The following is a 22,849-nucleotide window of genomic DNA, read 5'->3' as shown; positions in this document are numbered from 1 at the left end:
TGTGTGTGTTTATATATGTGTACATTGAGATGTATGGGTATGTATATTTGCGTGTGTGGACGTGTATGTGTATACATGTGTATGGGGGTGGGTTGGGCCATTTCTTTCGTCTGTTTCCTTGCGCTACCTCGCAAACGCGGGAGACAGCGACAAAGCAAAATAAAATATATAAATATATATATACACATTCTTCAAACCAAACACCTGATTAAGAATATTAAGAATATATGGTGTGGGAAGCAAGTTGTTAGAAGCAGTGAAAAGTTTTTATCGAGGATGTAAGGCATGTGTACGTGTAGGAAGAGAGAAAAGTGATTGGTTCTCAGTGAATGTAGGTTTGCGGCAGGGGTGTGTGATGTCTCCATGGTTGTTTAATTTGTTTATGGATGGGGTTATTAGGGAGGTGAATGCAAGAGTTTTGGAAAGAGGGGCAAGTATGAAGTCTGTTGGGGATGAGAGAGCTTGGGAAGTGAGTCAGTTGTTGTTCGCTGATGATACAGCGCTGGTGGCTGATTCATGTGAGAAACTGCAGAAGCTGGTGACTGAGTTTGGTAAAGTGTGTGAAAGAAGAAAGTTAAGAGTAAATGTGAATAAGAGCAAGGTAATTAGGTACAGTAGGGTTGAGGGTCAAGTCAAGTAGGAGGTAAGTTTGAATGGAGAAAAACTGGAGGAAGTAAAGTGTTTTAGATATCTGGGAGTGGATCTGGCTGCGGATGGAACCATGGAAGCGGAAGTGGATCATAGGGTGGGGGAGGGGGTGAAAATCCTGGGAGCCTTGAAGAATGTGTGTAAGTCGAGAACATTATCTCGGAAAGCAAATATGGGTATGTTTGAAGGAATAGTGGTTCCAACAATGTTGTATGGTTGCGAGGCATGGGCTATGGATAGAGGTGTGTGCAGGAGGATGGGTGTGCTGGAAATGAGATGTTTGAGGACAATGTGTGATGTGAGGTGGTTTGATCGAGTAAGTAACGTAAGGGTAAGAGAGATGTGTGGAAATAAAAAGAGCGTGGTTGAGAGAGCAGAAGAGGGTGTTTTGAAGTGGTTTGGGCACATGGAGAGAATGAGTGAGGAAAGATTGATCAAGAGGATATATGTGTCAGAGGTGGAGGGAACGAGGAGAAGTGGGAGACCAAATTGGAGGTGGAAAGATGGAGTGAAAAAGATTTTGTGTGATCGGGGCCTGAACATGCAGGAGGGTGAAAGGAGGGCAAGGAATAGAGTGAATTGGATCGATGTGGTATACTGTGGTTGACATGCTGTAAGTGGATTGAATCGGCATGTGAAGCATCTGGGGTAAACCATGGAAAGCTGTGTAGGTATGTATATTTTGCATGTGTGGACGTATGTATATACATGTGTATGGGGGTGGGTTGGGCCATTTCTTCGTCTGTTTCCTTGCGCTACCTCTCAAACGCGGGAGACCGACAAAGCAAAAAAAAAAAAAAAATTTTATTTTTATTTTGCTTTGTCGCTGTCTCCCGCGTTTGCGAAGGTAGCGAAAGGAAACAGACGAAATAAATTGCCCAACCCACCCCCATACATATGTATATACACACACGTCCACACACGCAAATATACATACCTATACATCTCAATGTACACATATATATACACACACAGACACATACATATATACCCATGCACACAATTCACACTGTCCGCCTTTATTCATTCCCATCGCCACCTTGCCACACATGGAATACCATCCCCCTCCCCCCCTCATGTGTGTGGGGTAGCGCTAGGAAAAGACAACAAAGGCCTCATTCGTTCACATTCAGTCTCTAGCTGTCATGCAATAATTTCCGAAACCACAGCTCCCTTACCACATCCAAGCCCCACACAGCTTTCCATGGTTTACCCCAGACGCTTCACATGCCCTGATTCAATCCACTGACAGCACGTTAACCCCGGTATACCACATCGATCCAATTCGCTCTATTCCTTGCCCTCCTTTCACCCTCCTGCATGTTCAGGCCCCGATCACACAAAATCTTTTTCACTCCATCTTTCCACCTCCAATTTGGTCTCCCACTTCTCGTTCCCTCCACCTCCGACACATATATCCTCTTGGTCAATCTTCCCTCACTAATTCTCTCCATGTGCCCAAACAATTTCAAAACACCCTCTTCTGCTCTCTCAACCACGCTCTTTTTATTTCCACACATCTCTCTTACCCTTACATTACTTACTCGATCAAACCACCTCACACCACACATTGTCCTCATCATCTCATTTCCAGCACATCCACCCTCCTGTGCACAACTCTATCCATAGCCCACGCCTCGCAACCATACAACATTGTTGGAGCCACTATTCCTTCAAACATACCCATTTTTGCTTTCCGAGATAATGTTCTCGACTTACACACATTCTTCAAGGCTCCCAGGATATTCGCTCCCTCCCCCAACCTATGATTCACATCTGCTTCCATGGTTCCATCCACTGCCAGATCCACTCCCAGATATCTAAAAGACTTTACTTCCAGTTTTTCTCCATTCAAACTTACCTCCCAATTGACTTGACCCTCAACCCTACTGTACCTAATAACCTTGCTCTTATTCACATTTACTCTTAACTTTCTTCTTTCACACACTTTACCAAACTCAGTCACCAGCTTCTGCAGTTTCTCACATGAATCAGCCACCAGCGCTGTATCATCAGCGAACAACAACTGACTCACTTCCCAAGCTCTCTCATCCACAACAGACTTCATACTTGCCCCTCTTTCCAAAACTCTTCCATTCACCTCCCTAACAACCCCATCCATAAACAAATTAAACAACCATGGAGACATCACACACCCCTGCCGCAAACCTACATTCACTGAGAACCAATCACTTTCCTCTCTTCCTACACGTACACATGCCTTACATCCTCGATAAAAACTTTTCACTGCTTCTAACAACTTGCCACCCACACCATATATTCTTAATATCTTCCACAGAGCATCTCTATCAACTCTATCATATGCCTTCTCCAGATCCATAAATGCTACATACAAATCCATTTGCTTTTTGTATTTCTCACATACATTCTTCAAAGCAAACACCTGATCCACACATCCTCTACCACTTCTGAAAGCACACTGCTCTTTCCCAATCTGATGCTCTGTACATGCCTTCACCCTCTCAATCAATACCCTCCCATATAATTTACCAGGAATACTCAACAAACTTATACCTTTGTAATTTGAGCACTCACTCTTATCCCTTTATATATATTTATATATATATTGGTTCCAACAATGTTGTATGGTTGCGATGCGTGGGCTATGGATAGAGTTGTGCGCAGGAGGGTGGATGTGCTGGAAATGAGATGTTTGAGGACAATGTGTGGTGTGAGGTGGTTTGATCGAGTAAGTAACGTAAGGGTAAGAGAGATGTGTGGAAATAAAAAGAGCGTGGTTGAGAGAGCAGAAGAGGGTGTTTTGAAATGGTTTGGGCACATGGAGAGAATGAGTGTGGAAAGATTGACCTAGAGGATATATGTGTCGGAGGTGGAGGGAACGAGGAGAAGTGGGAGACCAAATTGGAGGTGGAAAGATGGAGTGAAAAAGATTTTGTGTGATTGGGGCCTGAACATGCAGGAGGGTGAAAGGAGGGCAAGGAATAGAGTGAATTGGATCGATGTGGTATACCGTGGTTGACGTGCTGTCATTGGATTGAATCAGGGCATGTGAAGCGTCTGGGGTAAACCATGGAAAGCTGTGTAGGTATGTATATTTGCGTGTGTGGATGTGTATGTATATACATGTGTATGGGGGTGGATTGGGCCATTTCTTTCGTCTGTTTCCTTGCGTTACCTTGCAAACGCGGTAGACAGCGACAAAGCAAAAAAAAAAATATATATGTATCCCTGGGGATAGGGGAGAAAGAATACTTTCCACGTATTCCCTGCGTGTCGTAGAAGGCAACTAAAAGGGGAGGGAGCGGGGGACTGGAAATCCTCCCCTCTTGCCCCCCCCCCCCCCCCCCCCCCCCCCACACCACCACCACCACCACCACCACCACCACCACCACAAAAAAAAAAAAAAAAAAAAAAAAAAAAAAGGAACAGAGAAGGGGGCCAGGTGAGGATATTCCCTCAGAGGCCCAGTCCTCTGTTCCTAATGCTACCTTGCTAATGCGGGAAATGGCGGACAGTTTGAAAGAAAAAAGATTTATTTATTTATATATTTTGCTTTGTCAATGTCTCCCGCGTTTGCGAGGTAGCGCAAGGAAACAGACGAAAGAAATGGACCAACCCACCCCCATACACAATATATATACATACATGTCCACACACTGCAAATATACATACCTATACATCTCAATGTACACATATATATACACACAGACACATACATATATACCCATGCACACAATTCACACTGTCTGCCTTTATTCATTCCCATTGCCACCTCGCCACACATGGAATACCATCCCCCTCCCCCCTCATGTGTGCGAGGTAGCACTAGGAAAGGACAACAAAGGCCCCATTCGTTCACACTCAGTCTCTAGCTGTCATGCAATAATGCCCGAAACCACACCTCCCTTTCCACATCCAGGCCCCACACAACTTTGCATGGTTTACACGACGCTTCACATGCCCTGATTCAAATCCACTGACAGCACGTCAACCCCAGTATACCACATCGATCCAATTCACTCTATTCCTTGCCCTCCTTTCACCCTCCTGCATGTTCAGGCCCTGATCACACAAAATCTTTTTCACTCCATCTTTCCACCTCCAATTTGGTCTCCCACTTCTCCTCGTTCCCTCCACCTCCGACACATATATCCTCTTGGTCAATCATTCCTCACTCATTCTCTCCATGTGCCCAAACCATTTCAAAACACCCTCTTCTGCTCTCTCAACCACGCTCTTTTTATTTCCACACATCTCTCTTACCCTTACATTACTTACTCGATCAAACCACCTCACACCACACATTGTCCTCAAACATCTCATTTCCAGCACATCCATCCTCCTGCGCACAACTCTATCCATAGCCCACGCCTCGCAACCATACAACATTGTTGGAACCACTATTCCTTCAAACATACCCATTTTTGCTTTCCAAGATAATGTTCTCGACTTCCACACATTCTTCAAGGCTCCCAGGATTTTCACCCCCTCCCCCACCCTATGATTCACTTCCGCTTCCATGGTTCCATCCGCTGCCAGATCCACTCCCAGATATCTAAAATACTTTACTTCCTCCAGTTTTTCTCCATTCAAACTTACCTCCCAATTGACTTGACCCTCAACCCTACTGTACCTAATAACCTTGCTCTTATTCACATTTACATTATATATATATATATATATATATATATATATATATATATATATATATATATATATATATATATATATATATCTTTCTTTCATACTATTCGCCATTTCCTGCATTAGCAAGGTAGCGTTAGGAACAGAGGACTGGGCCTTTGAGGGAATATCCTCACCTGGCCCCCTTATCTGTTCCTTCTTTTGGAAAATTAAAAAAAAAAAAAAAAACGAGAGGGGAAGATTTCCAGCCACCCGCTCCTATATATATATATATATATATATATATATATATATATATATATATATTTTTTTTTTTATACTTTGTCGCTGTCTCCCGCGTTTGCGAGGTAGCGCAAGGAAACAGACGAAAGAAATGGCCAAACCCCCCCCATACACATGTATATACATACCTCCACACACGCAAATATACATACCTACACAGCTTTCCATGGTTTACCCCAGATGCTTCACATGCCTTGATTCAATCCACTGACAGCACATCAACCCCGGTATACCACATCGCTCCAATTCACTCTATTCCTTGCCCTCCTTTCACCCTCCTGCATGTTCAGGCCCCGATCACACAAAATCTTTTTCACTCCATCTTTCCACCTCCAATTTGGTCTCCCTCTTCCACACATTCTTCAAGGCTCCCAGAATTTTCGCCCCCTCCCCCACCCTATGATCCACTTCCGCTTCCATGGTTCCATCCGCTGCCAGATCCACTCCCAGATATCTAAAACACTTCACTTCCTCCAGTTTTTCTTCATTCAAACTCACCTCCCAATTGACTTGACCCTCAACCCTACTGTACCTAATAACCTTGCTCTTATTCACATTTACTCTTAACTTTCTTCTTCCACACACTTTACCAAACTCAGTCACCAGCTTCTGCAGTTTCTCACATGAATCAGCCACCAGCGCTGTATCATCAGCGAACAACAACTGACTCACTTCCCAAGCTCTCTCATCTCCAACAGACTTCATACTTGCCCCTCTTTCCAAAACTCTTGCATTTACCTCCCTAACAACCCCATCCATAAACAAATTAAACAACCATGGAGACATCACACACCCCTGCCGCAAACCTACATTCACTGAGAACCAATCACTTTCCTCTCTTCCTACACGTACACATGCCTTACATCCTCGATAAAAACTTTTCACTGCTTCTAACAACTTGCCTCCCACACCATATATTCTTAATACCTTCCACAGAGCATCTCTATCAACTCTATCATATGCCTTCTCCAGATCCATAAATGCTACATACAAATCCATTTGCTTTTCTAAGTATTTCTCACATACATTCTTCAAAGCAAACACCTGATCCACACATCCTCTACCACTTCTGAAACCACACTGCTCTTCCCCAATCTGATGCTCTGTACATGCCTTCACCCTCTCAATCAATACCCTCCCATATAATTTACCAGGAATACTCAGCTAACTTATACCTCTGTAATTTGAGCACTCACTCTTATCCCCTTTGCCTTTGTACAATGGCACTATGCACGCATTCCGCCAATCCTCAGGCACCTCACCATGAGTCATACATACATTAAATAACTTTACCAACCAGTCAACAATACAGTCACCCCCTTTTTTAATAAATTCCACTGCAATACCATCCAAACCTGCTGTCTTGCCGGCTTTCATCTTCCGCAAAGCTTTCACTACCTCTTCTCTGTTTACCAAATCATTTTCCCTAACCCTCTCACTTTGCACACCACCTCGACCAAAACACCCTATATCTGCCACTCTATCATCAAACATATATATATATATATATATATATATATATATATATATATATATATATATATATATATATATATTTTTTTTTTTCTTTTTCGCTGTCTCCCACGTTTGCGAGGTAGCACAAGGAAACAGACGAAAGAAATGGCCCAACCCACCCCCATACACGTGTATATACATACGTCCACACGCAAATATACATACCTACACAGCTTTCCATGGTTTACCCCAGACGCCCCACACGCCCTGATTCAATCCACCGACAGCACGTCAACCCCGGCACACCACATCGATCCAGCTCACTCTATTCCTTGCCCTCCTCTCACCCTCCTCTCACCCTCCTGCACGTTCAGGCCCCGATCACACAAAATCCCCTTCACTCCATCCCCCACCCCCAATCCGGTCCCCACCCCTCCTCGCTCCCTCCACCCCTGACACACACATCCTCCCAGTCAATCCTTCCTCACTCATTCTCTCCATGTGCCCAAACCACCTCAAAACACCCTCTTCTGCTCTCTCAACCACGCTCTCCTTATTTCCACACATCTCTCTTACCCCCACGTCACTTACTCGATCAAACCACCTCACAACACACACTGTCCTCAAACATCTCATTTCCAGCACATCCATTTTCCAAAAGAAGGAACAGAGAAGGGGGCCATGTGAGGATATTCCCTCATAGGCCCAGTCCTCTGTTCTTAACGCTACCTCGCTAATGCGGGAAATGGCGAATAGTATGAAATTTTTTTTTTTTTTTTTTTTATACTTTGTCGCTGTCTCCCGCGTTTGCGAGGTAGCGCAAGGAAACAGACGAAAGAAATGGCCCAACCCCCCCCCCATACACATGTATATACATACGTCCACACACGCAAATATACATACCTACACAGCTTTCCATGGTTTACCCCAGATGCTTCACATGCGTTGATTCAATCCACTGACAGCACGTCAACCCCGGTATACCACATCGCTCCAATTCACTCTATTCCTTGTCCTCCTTTCACCCTCTTGCATGTTCAGGCCCCGATCACACAAAATCTTTTTCACTCCATCTTTCCACCTCCAATTTGGTCTCCCTATTCTCCTTGCTCCCTCCACCTCCGACACATATATCCTCTTGGTCAGTCTTTCCTCACTCATCCTCTCCATGTGCCCAAACCACTTCAAAACACCCTCTTCTGCTCTCTCAACCACGCTCTTTTTATTTCCACACATCTCTCTTACCCTTACGTTACTCACTCGATCAAACCACCTCACACCACACATTGTCCTCAAACATCTCATTTCCAGCACATCCACCCTCCTGCGCACAACTCTATCCATAGCCCACGCCTCGCAACCATACAACATTGTTGGAACCACTATTCCTTCAAACATACCCATTTTTGCTTTCCGAGATAATGTTCTCGACTTCCACACATTCTTCAAGGCTCCCAGAATTTTCGCCCCCTCCCCCACCCTGTGATCCACTTCCGCTTCCATGGTTCCATCCGCTGCCAGATCCACTCCCAGATATCTAAAACACTTCACTTCCTCCAGTTTTTCTCCATTCAAACTCACCTCCCAATTGACTTGACCCTCAACCCTACTGTACCTAATAACCTTGCTCTTATTCACATTTACTCTTAACTTTCTACTTCCACACACTTTACCAAACTCAGTCACCAGCTTCTGCAGTTTCTCACATGAATCAGCCACCAGCGCTGTATCATCAGCGAACAACAACTGACTCACTTCCCAAGCTCTCTCATCCCCAACAGACTTCATACTTGCCCCTCTTTCCAAAACTCTTGCATTTACCTCCCTAACAACCCCATATATATATATATATATATATATATATATATATCTTTTCTTTCTTTCATACTATTCGCCATTTCCCGCATTAGCGAGGTAGCGTTGAGAACAGAGGACTGGGCCCTTGAGGGAATATCCTCACCTGGGCCCCTTCTCTGTTCCCTCTTTTGGAAAATTAAAAAAAAAAGTGAGAGGGGAGGATTTCCAGCCCCCCGCTCCCTCCCCTTTTAGTCACCTTCTACGACACGCAGGGAATACGTGGGAAGTATTCTTTCTCCCCTATCCCCAGGGATATATATATATATATATATATATATATATATATATATATATATATATATATATATATATACTTCTCCCACTCAATTGCATTTTTCCCTGCAAAAATCGTCCAAATGCCTCTCTCTTCTCTTTCACTAATACTCTTACTTCTTCATCCCACCACTCACTACCCTTTCTAAACAGCCCACCTCCCACTCTTCTCATGCCACAAGCATCTTTTGCGCAATCCATCACTGATTCCCTAAATACATCCCATTCCTCCCCCACTCCCCTTACTTCCATTGTTCTCAGCTTTTTCCATTCTGTACACAGTCTCTCCTGATACTTCCTCACACAGGTCTCCTTCCCAAGCTCACTTACTCTCACCACCTTCTTCACCCCAAAAAAAGAGACAGGAGGTCAAGAGAAAGGTGCAAGAGGTGAAAAAAAGGGCAAATGAGAGTTGGGGTGAGAGACTATCAGTAAATTTTAGGGAGAATAAAAAGATGTTCTGGAAGGAGGTAAATAGGGTGCGTAAGACAAGGGAGCAAATGGGAACTTCAGTGAAGGGCGTAAATGGGGAGGTGATAACAAGTAGTGGTGATGTGAGAAGGAGATGGAATGAGTATTTTGAAGGTTTGTTGAATGTGTCTGATGACAGAGTGGCAGATATAGGGTGTTTGGGTCGAGGTGGTGTGCAAAGTGAGAGGGTTAGGGAAAATGATTTGGTAAACAGAGAAGAAGTAGTAAAAGCTTTGCGGAAGATGAAAGCCGGCAAGGCAGCAGGTTTGGATGGTATTGCAGTGGAATTTATTAAAAAAGGGGGTGACTGTATTGTTGACTGGTTGGTAAGGTTATTTAATGTATGTATGACTCATGGTGAGGTGCCTGAGGATTGGCGGAATGCGTGCATAGTGCCATTGTACAAAGGCAAAGGGGATAAGAGTGAGTGCTCAAATTACAGAGGTATAAGTTTGTTGAGTATTCCTGGTAAATTATATGGGAGGGTATTGATTGAGAGGGTGAAGGCATGTACAGAGCATCAGATTGGGGAAGAGCAGTGTGGTTTCAGAAGTGGTAGAGGATGTGTGGATCAGGTGTTTGCTTTGAAGAATGTATGTGAGAAATACTTAGAAAAGCAAATGGATTTGTATGTAGCATTTATGGATCTGGAGAAGGCATATGATAGAGTTGATAGAGATGCTCTGTGGAAGGTATTAAGAATATATGGTGTGGGAGGAAAGTTGTTAGAAGCAGTGAAAAGTTTTTATCGAGGATGTAAGGCATGTGTACGTGTAGGAAGAGAGGAAAGTGATTGGTTCTCAGTGAATGTAGGTTTGCGGCAGGGGTGTGTGATGTCTCCATGGTTGTTTAATTTGTTTATGGATGGGGTTGTTAGGGAGGTAAATGCAAGAGTCTTGGAAAGAGGGGCAAGTATGAAGTCTGTTGGGGATGAGAGAGCTTGGGAAGTGAGTCAGTTGTTGTTCGCTGATGATACAGCGCTGGTGGCGGATTCATGTGAGAAACTGCAGAAGCTGGTGACGGAGTTTGGTAAAGTGTGTGGAAGAAGAAAGTTAAGAGTAAATGTGAATAAGAGCAAGGTTATTAGGTACAGTAGGGTTGAGGGTCAAGTCAATTGGGAGGTGAGTTTGAATGGAGAAAAACTGGAGGAAGTGAAGTGTTTTAGATATCTGGGAGTGGATCTGTCAGCGGATGGAACCATGGAAGTGGAAGTGGATCATAGGGTGGGGGAGGGGGCGAAAATTTTGGGAGCCTTGAAAAATGTGTGGAAGTCGAGAACATTATCCCGGAAAGCAAAAATGGGTATGTTTGAAGGAATAGTGGTTCCAACAATGTTGTATGGTTGCGAGGCGTGGGCTATGGATAGAGTTGTGCGCAGGAGGATGGATGTGCTGGAAATGAGATGTTTGAGGACAATGTGTGGTGTGAGGTGGTTTGATCGAGTAAGTAACGTAAGGGTAAGAGAGATGTGTGGAAATAAAAAGAGCGTGGTTGTGAGAGCAGAAGAGGGTGTTTTGAAATGGTTTGGGCACATGGAGAGAATGAGTGAGGAAAGATTGACCAAGAGGATATATGTGTCGGAGGTGGAGGGAACGAGGAGAAGAGGGAGACCAAATTGGAGGTGGAAAGATGGAGTGAAAAGGATTTTGTGTGATCGGGGCCTGAACATGCAGGAGGGTGAAAGGAGGGCAAGGAATAGAGTGAATTGGAGCGATGTGGTATACAGGGGTTGACGTGCTGTCAGTGGATTGAATCAAAGCATGTGAAGCGTCCGGGGTAAACCATGGAAAGCTGTGTAGGTATGTATATTTGCGTGTGTGGACGTGTGTATGTACATGTGTAAGGGGGGGGTTGGGCCATTTCTTTCGTCTGTTTCCTTGCGCTACCTCGCAAACGCGGGAGACAGCGACGAGGTATAAAAAAAATATATATATATATATATATATATATATTTTTTTTTTATACTTTGTCGCTGTCTCCCGCGTTTGCAAGGTAGCGCAAGGAAACAGACGAAAGAAATGGCCCAACCCCCCCCCATACACATGTATATACATACGTCCACACACGCAAATATACATACCTACACAGCTTTCCATGGTTTACCCCAGACGCTTCACATGCCTTGATTCAGTCCACTGACAGCACGTCAACCCCGGTATACCACATCGCTCCAATTCACTCTATTCCTTGCCCTCCTTTCACCCTCCTGCATGTTCAGGCCCCGATCACACAAAATCTTTTTCACTCCATCTTTCCACCTCCAATTTGGTCTCCCTCTTCTCCTCGTTCCCTCCACCTCCGACACATATATCCTCTTGGTCAATCTTTCCTCACTCATTCTCTCCATGTGCCCAAACCACTTCAAAACACCCTCTTCTGCTCTCTCAACCACGCTCTTTTTATTTCCACACCTCTCTTACCCTTACGTTACTCGATCAAACCACCTCACACCACACATTGTCCTCAAACATCTCATTTCCAGCACATCCATCCTCCTGCGCACAACTCTATCCATAGCCCACGCCTCGCAACCATACAACATTGTTGGAACCACTATTCCTTCAAACATACCCATTTTTGCTTTCCGAGATAATGTTCTTGACTTCCACACATTCTTCAAGGCCCCCAGAATTTTCGCCCCCTCCCTCACCCTATGATCCACTTCCGCTTCCATGGTTCCATCCGCTGCCAGATCCACTCCCAGATATCTAAAACACTTCACTTCCTCCAGTTTTTCTCCATTCAAACTCACCTCCCAATTGACTTGACCCTCAAGTATACTTATGTAAGTAGGAGAGATGGCCAGAGAGCGTTATTGGATTTCGTGTTAATTGACAGGCGTGCGAAAGAGAGACTTTTGGATGTTAATGTGCTGAGAGGTGCAACTGGAGGGATGTCTGATCATTATCTTGTGGAGGCTAAGGTGAAGATTTGTATGGGTTTTCAGAAAAGAAGAGTGAATGTTGGGGTGAAGAGGGTGGTGAGAGTAAGTGAGCTTGGGAAGGAGACCTGTGTGAGGAAGTACCAGGAGAGACTGAGTACAGAATGGAAAAAGGTGAGAACAATGGAAGTAAGGGGAGTGGGGGAGGAATGGGATGTATTTAGGGAATCAGTGATGGATTGCGCAAAAGATGCTTGTGGCATGAGAAGAGTGGGAGGTGGGTTGATTAGAAAGGGTAGTGAGTGGTGGGATGAAGAAGTAAGAGTATTAGTGAAAGAGAACAGAGACGCATTTGGACGATTTTTGCAGGGAAAAAATGCAATTGAGTGGGAGATGTATAAAAGGAAGAGACAGGAGTCAAGAGAAAGGTGCAAGAGGTGAAAAAAAGGGCAAATGAGAGTTGGGGTGAGAGAGTATCATTAAATTTTAGGGAGAATAAAAAGATGTTCTGGAAGGAGGTAAATAAAGTGCGTAAGACAAGGGAGCAAATGGGAACTTCAGTGAAGGGCGCAAATGGGGAGGTGATAACAAGTAGTGGTGATGTGAGAAGGAGATGGAGTGAGTATTTTGAAGGTTTGTTGAATGTGTTTGATGATAGAGTGGCAGATATAGGGTGTTTTGGTCGAGGTGGTGTGCAAAGTGAGAGGGTTAGGGAAAATGATTTGGTAAACAGAGAAGAGGTAGTGAAAGCTTTGCGGAAGATTAAAGCCAGCAAGGCAGCAGGTGTGGATGGTATTGCAGTGGAATTTATTAAAAAAGGGGGTGACTGTATTGTTGACTGGTTGGTAAGGTTATTTAATATATGTATGACTCATGGTGAGGTGCCTGAGGATTGGCGGAATGCGTGCATAGTGCCATTGTACAAAGGCAAAGGGGATAAGAGTGAGTGCTCAAATTACAGAGGTATAAATTTGTTGAGTATTCCTGGTAAATTATATGGGAGGGTATTGATTGAGAGGGTGAAGGCATGTACAGAGCATCAGATTGGGGAAGAGCAGTGTGGTTTCAGAAGTGGTAGAGGATGTGTGGATCAGGTGTTTGCTTTGAAGAATGTATGTGAGAAATACTTAGAAAAGCAAATGGATTTGTATGTAGCATTTATGGATCTGGAGAAGGCATATGATAGAGTTGATAGAGATGCTCTGTGGAAGGTATTAAGAATATATGGTGTGGGAGGAAAGTTGTTAGAAGCAGTGAAAAGTTTTTATCGAAGATGTAAGGCATGTGTACGTGTAGGAAGAGAGGAAAGTGATTGGTTCTCAGTGAATGTAGGTTTGCGGCAGGGGTGTGTGATGTCTCAATGGTTGTTTAATTTGTTTATGGATGGGGTTGTTAGGGAGGTAAATGCAAGAGTTTTGGAAAGAGGGGCAAGTATGAAGTCTGTTGGGGATGAGAGAGCTTGGGAAGTGAGTCAGTTGTTGTTCGCTGATGATACAGCGCTGGTGGCTGATTCATGTGAGAAACTGCAGAAGCTGGTGACTGAGTTTGGTAAAGTGTGTGGAAGAAGAAAGTTAAGAGTAAATGTGAATAAGAGCAAGGTTATTAGGTACAGTAGGGTTGAGGGTCAAGTCAATTGGGAGGTGAGTTTGAATGGAGAAAAACTGGAGGAAGTGAAGTGTTTTAGATATCTGGGAGTGGATCTGGCAGCGGATGGAACCATGGAAGCGGAAGTGGATCATAGGGTGGGGGAGGGGGCGACAATTCTGGGGGCCTTGAAGAATGTGTGGAAGTCGAGAACATTATCTCGGAAAGCAAAAATGGGTATGTTTGAAGGAATAGTGGTTCCAACAATGTTGTATGGTTGCGAGGCGTGGGCTATGGATAGAGTTGTGCGCAGGAGGATGGATGTGCTGGAAATGAGATGTTTGAGGACAATGTGTGGTGTGAGGTGGTTTGATCGAGTGAGTAACGTAAGGGTAAGAGAGATGTGTGGAAATAAAAAGAGCGTGGTTGAGAGAGCAGAAGAGGGTGTTTTGAAGTGGTTTGGGCACATGGAGAGAATGAGTGAAGAAAGATTGACCAAGAGGATATATGTGTCGGAGGTGGAGGGAACGAGGAGAAGAGGGAGACCAAATTGGAGGTGGAAAGATGGAGTGAAAAAGATTTTGTGTGATCGGGGCCTGAACATGCAGGAGGGTGAAAGGAGGGCAAGGAATAGAGTGAATTGGAGCGATGTGGTATACCGGGGTTGACGTGCTGTCAGTGGATTGAATCAAGGCATGTGAAGCGTCTGGGGTAAACCATGGAAAGCTGTGTAGGTATGTATATTTGCGTGTGTGGACGTATGTATATACATGTGTATGGGGTGGGGTTGGGCCATTTCTTTCGTCTGTTTCCTTGCGCTACCTCGCAAAAGCGGGAGACAGCGAGAAAGTATTATAAAAAATAAAAAAAAATATTTATATTTATATTTATATTTATTTATTTATTTATTTATTTATTTTTTTTTTCCCAAAGGAAGGAACAGAGAAGGGGGCTGGATGATGATGTTTCCTCAGAGGCCTAGTCCTCTGTTCTTAACGCTACCTCGCTGACGCGGGAAATGGCGAATAGTATGAAAGAAAAAGAAAATATATATATATATATATATATATATATATATATATATATATATATATATATATATTTTTTTTTTTTTTTTTATACTTTGTCGCTGTCTCCCGCGTTTGCGAGGTAGCGCAAGGAAACAGACGAAAGAAATGGCCCAACCCCCCCCATACACATGTACATACACACGTCCACACACGCAAATATACATACCTACACAGCTTTCCATGGTTTACCCCGGACGCTTCACATGCCTTGATTCAATCCACTGACAGCACGTCAACCCCTGTATACCACATCGCTCCAATTCACTCTATTTCTTGCCCTCCTTTCACCCTCCTGCATGTTCAGGCCCCGATCACACAAAATCCTTTTCACTCCATCTTTCCACCTCCAATTTGGTCTCCCTCTTCTCCTCGTTCCCTCCACCTCCGACACATATATCCTCTTGGTCAATCTTTCCTCACTCATTCTCTCCATGTGCCCAAGCCATTTCAAAACACCCTCTTCTGCTCTCTCAACCACGCTCTTTTTATTTCCACACATCTCTCTTACCCTTACGTTACTTACTCGATCAAACCACCTCACACCACACATTGTCCTCAAACATCTCATTTCCAGCACATCCATCCTCCTGCGCACAACTCTATCCATAGCCCACGCCTCGCAACCATACAACATTGTTGGAACCACTATTCCTTCAAACATACCCATTTTTGCTTTCCGGGATAATGTTCTCGACTTCCACACATTTTTCAAGGCTCCCAAAATTTTCGCCCCCTCCCCCACCCTATGATCCACTTCCGCTTCCATGGTTCCATCCGCTGACAGATCCACTCCCATATATCTAAAACACTTCACTTCCTCCAGTTTTTCTCCATTCAAACTCACCTCCCAATTGACTTGACCCTCAACCCTACTGTACCTAATAACCTTGCTCTTATTCACATTTACTCTTAACTTTCTTCTTCCACACACTTTGCCAAACTCCGTCACCAGTTTCTGCAGTTTCTCACATGAATCCGCCACCAGCGCTGTATCATCAGCGAACAACAACTGACTCACTTCCCAAGCTCTCTCATCCCCAACAGACTTCATACTTGCCCCTCTTTCCAAAACTCTTGCATTTACCTCCCTAACAACCCCATCCATAAACAAATTAAACAACCATGGAGACATCACACACCCCTGCCGCAAACCTACATTCACTGAGAACCAATCACTTTCCTCTCTTCCTACACGTACACATGCCTTACATCCTCGATAAAAACTTTTCACTGCTTCTAACAACTTGCCTCCCACACCATATATTCTTAATACCTTCCACAGAGCATCTCTATCAACTCTATCATATGCCTTCTCCAGATCCATAAATGCTACATACAAATCCATTTGCATTTCTAAGTATTTCTCACATACAATCTTCAAAGCAAACACCTGATCCACACATCCTCTACCACTTCTGAAACCACACTGCTCTTCCCCAATCTGATGCTCTGTACATGCCTTCACCCTCTCAATCAATACCCTCCCATATAATTTACCAGGAATACTCAACAAACTTATACCTCTGTAATTTGAGCACTCACTCTTATCCCCTTTGCCTTTGTACAATGGCACTATGCACGCATTCCGCCAATCCTCAGGCACCTCACCATGACTCATACATACATTAAATAACCTTACCAACCAGTCAACAATACAGTCACCCCCTTTTTTAATAAATTCTACTGCAATACCATCCAAACCTGCTGCCTTGCCGGCTTTCATCTTCCACAAAGCTTTTACTACCTCTTCTCTGTTTACCAAATCATTTTCCCTAACCCTCTCACTTTGCACACCACCTCGACCCAAACACCCTATATCTGCCACTCTGTCATCTGTCATATATATATATATATATACTTGTTTATGCATTCTTATGAATTAATGTAGTGTTACTGACCTCTACCTGCCAAAGGTTACTCCATGAGTGAAAAGTCACCTTTGGTGAGGCTATATCTTAGGAATTATAGTCTTATCAAATTGCACTCTCCAAAGGAGTTTACATTTCCTTCCTGCTGGAGGTATTGCAGCCTTGGGCTACAGGAGATCTTAGTATGGTCCTTGTGTTAACACTGGGGTTTTTCATTGAAATTTGTTCAGAGGTAAGATGAAAAATGAATGAAAGGTATACATCCAAAAGTTTTAAGATTGAAAAATGAAAAATAATCATCTGATATGCTGTGGTGGAGTGTTGAATTTTATGAATGCTACACTTAGTGCACAATATGAAACAGGCATGAAAATTTTGTCTTAGGTGAAGCAAGGTGTAGCTGATCATATTCTGATAAAGGATGTATGTTGCATTTTGAGGGGTAATGCAGTCTCACAGCTGCTGCACCATCAGCATTAACTGTCATTAACTGTGGTGTGTAGGGGGAAGGGCCAATAATCCTGAACCTTTCTCTGTCCTACATCAGCTGATTTCAAATATTGTAATATTGTAATTCCCAGATTGCATAGCTCAAAATTGGGAGTTGTTTTGCATCTTTTGCATGCAGAACTATACATGCCATATCTTTATTTCTGCAAGGGCATTTATTTAGAAAATGAAGGGCATATGACTTTTTAGCAGTAAAGAACAAAAGGTTTTGGGTCATCGGAGATAATGTTTAATTCATCAGTCTTTAATTACAGGAAATATTCTGCAGAAACATACTTTCCATGATTTTGAAATTATTCCCTTTCTTCTCCCACAGAGAAAGGATGATGAGTGCTGAGGTTTATCCTTCCATTGCAAGGTATAAGGTGGACCAATAATTGGCAGTGAATGTAAGTTACAAGATAAATAAAAGTGTCATATCTTCATAGTATGGAATGGTTTGAAACTTCTGTTGTTTTATACAAAGCTAAACATAAGTAAATAAAAGTGTCATGTCTTCATAACATGGAATGGTTTGAAACCACTGTTGTGTTATACAAAGCCAAGCATAAGTAGCACAGTCCATCTTGCATTCATTTATCACTGAATACAGTCTTGTAAGTGGCTTTGTTTCACTCTGGGTTCTGTACTTGTAAATTAGCATATGACAAGAACCACAAGACTTGATTTGTGTGTTGTATGTCTTGTATGAATGAAGGGAATTTCATCTTCACCAATAAGGCATATTTGTGAATTAGTATTGGTCTCCACAAAAATTTCGTAAGTTTTAGTTGCTTGGATGCTGGCATCAGATTACAGAGGCTGAGAGTGAGTTCTATGCTGTTGCACAGGTGACAAAATTGTTTACTCCTTTTGGATCTCTACAATTCAGATTTACTTTCATTGAATTGGAATGGAACTTTGTATATCCTGCAACTCTTATCTTGTTCAATGTGTATCATCATACTACATTTCAAGGATAATTTATTATTTCCAGTACTTTGCTCTCTGGATATTTGTTTTGTAAGTTTCAAATTTCCATCTCTTTCTCTCTAGGAAAACCTTGAAAGACAATTGTCATTTGACTTGTTAATTTGGACAATGCTTTGAATTTTTCATCAATATTAAATGACTATGCTGTTGAGGGCATGGAACTTGTATACTGGCACCACTGAAAATGGGTTTCAAGTTCAGGATGGTAGTATATATGTATTCATTGATGTTTGAACAAACTTTGTCAGTTATTATGCTACATTTAGAACAAGCTTCCAAAAAAGTCTCACTTGATGATTTGTCCTTTAGCATAAAAGAAAAGGCAGACTTGCCTAGTTAAATTAAGATGTCGAAATTTGGTTTTATTCCCATATTTACTTCATCATTGTGTTTAAAGTTGTTAGTGACATATGTGGTATAATTACTGGAGGCATACAAGGTAGCAGCATGAATTTTTACATTGATTTTGATGTCATGACTGAAGTACAAGTAGTTGGACTTCAATTTGAAGTAACAGGATTTGTTAATGTTTGAGTATTAGGCGTTGTTTAATATGACTTATGGATCAGTCACCACTAATTGGTTTTGAAGAGTGAATAGCATTTTTCTGCTGAAGGCAGAGCCTTTACAAGCATGAGGAATTTTTGCTCAGGGAGAGTTAAAATCCACCTAACATCCCATAGAACTTCAGGAATCTGTGAAAATTCCACTCCATCTACAGCATCCGCAAGTTTGTTGGGCCATTTTCATCCTTGCTTACTGGGACTCGATGACCACAGTGACTGCCTAGACTCTATGATGCCACAGATGGCATTGGGGTCTGCAGTCTTTTGGTGATCACTGGTGTCTGCCTTAAGTCTGTCATTGCTGGGATTGAGAAATTATATATGGAAAGAAAAAAGAAGAATGGGAAGAGAAGATGTGGGGGAAGACAATGTATGAAAGGCTTTTCACTAGGTATGGAAATGTTATTTCATTTTTCGAAATGCAACTTTCTCACCTGTGGACAGAAACCAAGAAGTATCTGAAAAGATGTATACATGAAGAAGAGGTGGCAAAGAGAAAAGAACGGTTGACTGAAGAAAAGAAGGAAAGGTTTACCTTTAACTCTTAAAATGCTGTGGATGTATATAGACATCCAACCCTACAAATGCTGTGGACTTAAGTCTTCAAATTTTCTGCTCACTTTTGAGTAGACCCACTCCTTGTATAGGCATATGTCTTCTGCAACTCTTATTAGCCTGAAGAAAAGTCCTGAAGCCTCAGTTATTCACAAATCACCATGGCAGAAAGATGTTGTTTGCATTATCCAAGTCATCCCACCCTGCTAACCTACTGCAAATAGGCAAGGCTTTTGGGGTTTGGATGATATAACAAACTGTCTGATTTGTCAGTGTACCAGGACATCATGAAGAGAGAGATTTTGAAAATGGTGGAGGATGACTTAGGTTGGTGAGTATGTGGTGAGCTTTCTCCTTCTAACAATGAAGCCAAAAAGTTGTAGAGGCCACACTAGTTAATGTATATATATATATATATATATGTATATGAGTGGGTGGGCCATTCTTCATGTTTCCTTGCGCTACCTCACTGACACGGGAAACATCGATTAAGTATAATAATGATAATAAGAGTGATAAAATGATGTATATATTATTATCTAATATTATACTTAATTGCTGTCTCCCACGTTAGCAAGGTAGCGCAAAACAAACAAGGAATGGGCCAACCTACCCATATACACATGTATATATTGTTATTATATATTATTATACTTAATTGCCGTCTCCTGCGTTAGCGAGGTAGCGCAACAAAAAAGACAAGGACATATGGCGTGGGAGGCAAGTTGTTAGAAGCAGTGAAAAGTTTTTATCAAGTATGTAAGGCATGTGTATGAGTAGGAAGAGAGGAAAGTAATTGGTTCTCAGTGAATGTCGGTTTGTGGCAGGGGTGCATGATGTTTCCATGGTTGTTTAATTTGTTTATGGATGGGGTTGTTAGGGAGGTGAATGGAATAGTTTTGGAGAGAGCAGCAAGTATGCGGTCTATTATGGATGAGAGAGCTTGGGAAGTGAGTCAGTTGTTGTTCACTGATGTTACAGCGCTGGTGGCTGATTCGGGTGAGAAACTGCAGAAGCTGGTGGCTGAGTTTGGTAAAGAGTTTGAAAGAAGAAAGCTAAGAGTAAGTGCGAATAAGAGCAAGGTTATTAGGTACAGTAGGGTTGAGGGACAAGTCAGTTGGGAGGTAAGTTTGAATGGAGAAAACTGGAGGAAGTGAAGTGTTTTAGATATCTGGGAGTGGATCTGGCAGCGGATGGAACCATGGAAGCGGAAGTGAGTCACAGGATGGGGAGGGGGCGAAAGTTTTGGGAGCGTTGGAGAATGTGTGAAAGGCTAGAATGTTATCTCGAAAAGCAAAAATGGGTATGTTTGAAGGAATAGTGGTTCCAACAATGTTATATGGCTGCGAGGCATGGGCTGTCAATGGATTGAACTAGGGCATGTGAAGCATCTGGGGTAAACCATGGAAAGTTTTTTGGGGCTTGGATGTGGAAGGGAAGCTGTGATTTTGGTTCATTATACATGACAGCTAGAGACTGAGTGTGAACGAATGTGGCCTTTGTTGTCTTTTCGTAGTGCTACCTCGCGCACATGCGGGGGGAGGGGGTTGTCATTTCATGTGTGGCAGGGTGGTGACGGAGATGAATAAGGGCAGACAGTATGAATTATGTATATGTGTATATATGTATATGTCTGTGTGTGTATATATATATGTATATGTTGAGATGTAGTATGTATATGTGTGTGTGTGGATGTGTATGTATATACATGTGTATGTGGGTAGGTTGGGCCATTCTTTCATCTGTTTCCTTGTGCTACCTTGCTAATGCAGAGGACAGCGACAAAGTGTGATAAAATAAATAAATATTCTTAATACCTTCCACAGAGCATCTCTATCAACTCTATCATATGCCTTCTCCAGATCCATAAATGCTACATACAAATCCATTTGCTTTTTTAAGTATTTCTCACATACATTCTTTAAAGCAAACACCTGATCCACACATCCTCTACTTCCCATGTAATCCCTGCATGTCATAGACGGCGACTAAAAGGGTAGGGAGCGGGGGGCTGGAAATCCTCCCCTCTCATTTTTAATTTTCCAAAAGAAAGGAACAGAGAAGGGGGCCAAGTGAGGATATTTCCTTAAAGGCTCAGTCCTCTGTTCATAATGCTACCTCGCTAACGCGGGAAATAGCGAATAGTATGAAAAAATATATTATTTTTTTTATTATACTTTGTCGCTGTCTCCCGCGTTTGCGAGGTAGCGCAAGGAAACAGACGAAAGAAATGGCCCAACCCACCCCCCCCATACACATGTATATACATACGTCCACACACGCAAATATACATACCTACACAGCTTTCCATGGTTTACCCCAGACGCTTCACATGCCTTGATTCAATCCACTGACAGCACGTCAACCCCGGTATACCACATCGCTCCAATTCACTCTATTCCTTGCCCTCCTTTCACCCTCCTGCATGTTCAGGCCCCGATCACACAAAATCTTTTTCACTCCATCTTTCCACCTCCAATTTGGTCTCCCTCTTCTCCTCGTTCCCTCCACCTCCGACACATATATCCTCTTGGTCAATCTTTCCTCACTCATTCTCTCCATATGCCCAAACCACTTCAAAACACCCTCTTCTGCTCTCTCAACCACGCTCTTTTTATTTCCACACATCTCTCTTACCCTTACGTTACTCACTCGATCAAACCACCTCACACCACACATTGTCCTCAAACATCTCATTTCCAGCACATCCATCCTCCTGCGCACAACTCTATCCATAGCCCACGCCTCGCAACCATACAACATTGTTGGAACCACTATTCCTTCAAACATACCCATTTTTGCTTTCCGAGATAATGTTCTCGACTTCCACACATTCTTCAAGGCCCCCAGAATTTTCGCCCCCTCCCCCACCCTATGATCCACTTCCGCTTCCATGGTTCCATCCGCTGCCAGATCCACTCCCAGATATGTAAAACACATCACTTCCTCCAGTTTTTCTCCATTCAAACTCACCTCCCAATTGACTTGACCCTCAACCCTACTGTACCTAATAACCTTGCTCTTATTCACATTTACTCTTAACTTTCTTCTTCCACACACTTTACCAAACTCAGTCACCAGCTTCTGCAGTTTCTCACATGAATCAGCCACCAGCGCTGTATCATCAGCGAACAACAACTGACTCACTTCCCAAGCTCTCTCATCCCAACAGACTTCATACTTGCCCCTCTTTCCAAAACTCTTGCATTTACCTCCCTAACAACCCCATCC

General features: G+C 43.0%; 1 protein-coding gene across 7 annotated transcripts in view; it reads left to right on the top strand.

Annotated features, from left to right (window-relative positions):
* Positions 1-21,514, top strand: part of LOC139747138 (nuclear transcription factor Y subunit alpha-like) — a 211,476-nt gene extending 189,962 nt beyond the window's left edge. For all 7 annotated transcript variants that reach the window (XM_071659059.1, XM_071659061.1, XM_071659062.1 and 4 more), the window contains one exon: positions 17,842-21,514. The gene's annotated coding sequence lies outside the window, so the exon portion shown is untranslated. The remainder of the gene's footprint in view (positions 1-17,841) is intronic.
* Positions 21,515-22,849: the final 1,335 nt, after the last annotated feature.

Source organism: Panulirus ornatus, chromosome 67 (assembly GCF_036320965.1).
Source record: "Panulirus ornatus isolate Po-2019 chromosome 67, ASM3632096v1, whole genome shotgun sequence".
Lineage (NCBI taxonomy): Eukaryota > Metazoa > Arthropoda > Malacostraca > Decapoda > Palinuridae > Panulirus > Panulirus ornatus.
The sequence above is the reverse complement of the archived record's forward strand: the minus strand, read 5'-3'. Positions and strand labels throughout refer to the sequence as shown.